The 3176-nt window shown below is 37.8% G+C and overlaps 1 non-coding gene across 1 annotated transcript; it reads left to right on the forward strand.

Annotated features, from left to right (window-relative positions):
• The first annotated feature begins 2657 nt into the window (after positions 1-2657).
• On the forward strand, positions 2658-2850 carry LOC125613046. The gene has a single exon (XR_007343538.1). It is a non-coding gene; the product is annotated as a U2 spliceosomal RNA (small nuclear RNA).
• Positions 2851-3176: the final 326 nt, after the last annotated feature.

The following is a 3176-nucleotide window of genomic DNA, read 5'->3' on the forward strand; positions in this document are numbered from 1 at the left end:
CACAAAGTCTTCTAGCTGCCCTCTGCTGAATAGACACATGTCCTGACTTGGGCAATAAAATACCAGGATTTTGCATTTTGAATGAGTGACCCAAAGACTGGGGAAATCTGGGATTGGATTGCTCTCAGCAGCAATAGCATGGTGCTGAGACTATGCAGTCTCTGGTATTTCACCTCCATGGCTACCTGAATCCAATTTTTTCCAAGCTCTCAAGCCATCTTTCATTTTGGTAAGTCCCTAATGCCTATTCACATATGGAGATATGGATGCAATTTCATGTAACAGAAACCAAAAATAATGGGAACTTAAACAAAGTACAAGTGTATGCCTCTTTCACATAATAGTTTGGTTAGAGGCTTTTATGATGCTATAGTGGCCCTTAGTCATTTGGAACCCAGAGGGCTTCCTAGATTTCTGTTTTGCCACCTTTAAAATATAGACCAAGCTGTCATACATGTGAGGGGATAAAAGGAAGAAGTGTACGCTTCTGTCCTTTAAGGATAAGTCCAGGAACTTGCACGCACTACTTCCACTTATATTCCATTAATCAGAAATTAGTCACATGCTCGGACCTAGCTGCAAGGGAAGCTGAGAAATGTGGTCTTTATTCTCATAGATCATGTCCCAAGTGCTGTACTACTGGGTAAAAAGGAAAAAAAAAATAGAAATTAAATAATAATATGCTCTCTCACCACACTTTCCATAATTACTTTTTTAAACTTATGATAGCCAGAGATGGTTTCTATCAATCAGAATCATGTCTGATTCAATGAGGAAACTCTAAATGGAATAACTTAACAAGGTAGCATTGCATTGCAATCCCAGGCATCACCACGTAGTGTCAAGGTGTAAATCTAAAATGGGGCGTTGGGCTGGGGTTGTGGCTCAGCGGTGGAGCACTCACCTAGCACGCGCAAGGACCTGGGTTTAATCCTCAGCACCTCAAAAACATAAATAAATAAAATAAAGGTATTGTGTCTAACTACAACTAAAAATAAATATTAAAAAATAAAAATAAACAAAATGGGGTGTCATCCTTATTATTTATTCTCCTTCCATATTCAATCAACTACCCAAGCATGTACTAGGCCCTGGATTCAATCCCCAGCACCATTAAAAACAAAACAAAACTCAGTTCTGCCCCTTTCACTTCATTCCTGCAGCGTTGCCTCAGACGGAACGTTTGTCATTCTTCCTACTCCTGCCCCCTCATCCCTCCAGTTCCACTGCTGTCCTGTGGAACACATTCTAAAATCTAAATCTGCATAATGTGTCTCCAATTTCCCTGCATAATATTTCAATTAATTTGTCTTAAGGATAAAACCCAAACTTTCTGGTGTGGTAGACAAGGCCCTTCACTGTATGTCCCTTTGAGTCTTGTTTCTTGACATCCCCCATTGCCCATATGCCTGGTATCTTGGATATTTCCCCATCTTTCAAACGAACCTGCTTTGATAAGAACTCATTCCTGCTTGCACATACAAGTCAGGTAATCTGGAACTACAAATGGCTCAGTCTGGAAGGGAGAGAGACTGCGGAGCAGCATGCTGTCCAGACAGATAAGAGACTACATTACCCCCATTTAAAGAGTATTTTATGAATGGGAGATGCAGCATGGTGACAGGAATGTTTGTGCAGGTTTCTACCCTCAATCCTAAATATTGTGCCAGACTCCAGCTACCATTCAACATCAGTAAAATGAAAGGTCACTATTATCACGCAGACAACAGTGGGTGATGATTTTCTCTGATCTATGTACATTTCAACATTCTTGATAATTTACTCAATGTATGTCATTTGTATGAACTCAAATTACTATCATCTAATATGGTCAGAAATTACATATAAATGCATGAAGGCCATGTTTTTGTTTTGTCAAAATTTTGCACCATTTACACATATCAATTAAATGAGTGATGTAATAGACAATCATTATACTCTGATAAAATAGAAAAAAACATAGTTAATATGTGCAAATAACATTTATGATGAATATAAAGTAATGTTTTTGGCAATCCTCCTGGCTTAGCTTCCCAAGTCATTGGGATTACAGGCATGTGCCACAGTGCCCAGCTGATACAAACATTTATTGAAACTCATTGAACAGTATACTTAAAATATGTGCATTTTATTGTATGTAAGTTATATCTCAATCAAGTTTATTTAAAAATATTTGGGCTGGTAGTTAGTGGCTACCCATGTAATCTCAGTGACTGGGGAAGCTGAGGAAAGAGGACTGCAACTTCAAGGCCAGTCTCAGCAATTTAGCAAGGTTCTCAGCAACTTAGTGAGACTCTGTCTCAAAATAAAAAATAAAAAGGGCTGGGGATGTGGCTCAGTGGTAAAGCACCCCTAGGCTCAATTCCAGTAACATAAATAAATAATAAAAACATTTGGAAGCTGATGATGTAGTGGATATAAGGAAAATAATCATTAGGGTTAGAACCTAAATTTACTAAATCATGTCAATGATAGCTTCTAAATCTTTTTGGTTTATTTACAGCAAACTTTATTTTAAATGGCAAAATGTTAAAAATATTCTCTTTATTTTAAAATTTTTTCACATTTTTAAACTTGTGCAATATAGTTGAACATAATGATGGTATTTGTTGTTACGTATTCATATATGCACACAATATAACAATATAGTTTGGCCAATAGCTTCTCAGCCTTTTGGCTAAGATCATGTATACTGTCTCTTAATCAGTTTAACATCTGATACATCCTCCATCTGAGGACAATATATTAAGTGGATTTTTAGAGCAGAGAGATGGAATAAGGGCTTGCTCCATCCACTCCACACCACACATCAACATGGTATTGCAGTATCTTAGGAATTGTGCAATCTATCCACTTAAAAAAAAAGTAATGTTTTTCTCATTGGGGTGATGGTAAAAGGAAATGATGAGCAGGGTGTGGTGATGTATGCCATAATCCTGGCAGCTCAGGAGGCTGAGGCAGGAGGATTGTGAGTTCAAAGCCAGTCTCAGCAATTTGGCGAGGCCCTAAGCAACTCAGCGAAACCCTGTCTCTAAATAAAACACAAAATAGGGCTGGGAATGTGGCTTAGTGGTTAAATGCCCTTGGGTTGAATCCTCGGTATCAATCAATCAATCAATAAATAAATGATGACATAAGGACATTTATTGCATAAGCTTCCACAGTAGGATAAATTC

This window comes from Marmota marmota, unplaced genomic scaffold, assembly GCF_001458135.2.
Source record: "Marmota marmota marmota unplaced genomic scaffold, marMar, whole genome shotgun sequence".
In the NCBI taxonomy this organism is placed as follows: Eukaryota; Metazoa; Chordata; class Mammalia; order Rodentia; family Sciuridae; genus Marmota; species Marmota marmota.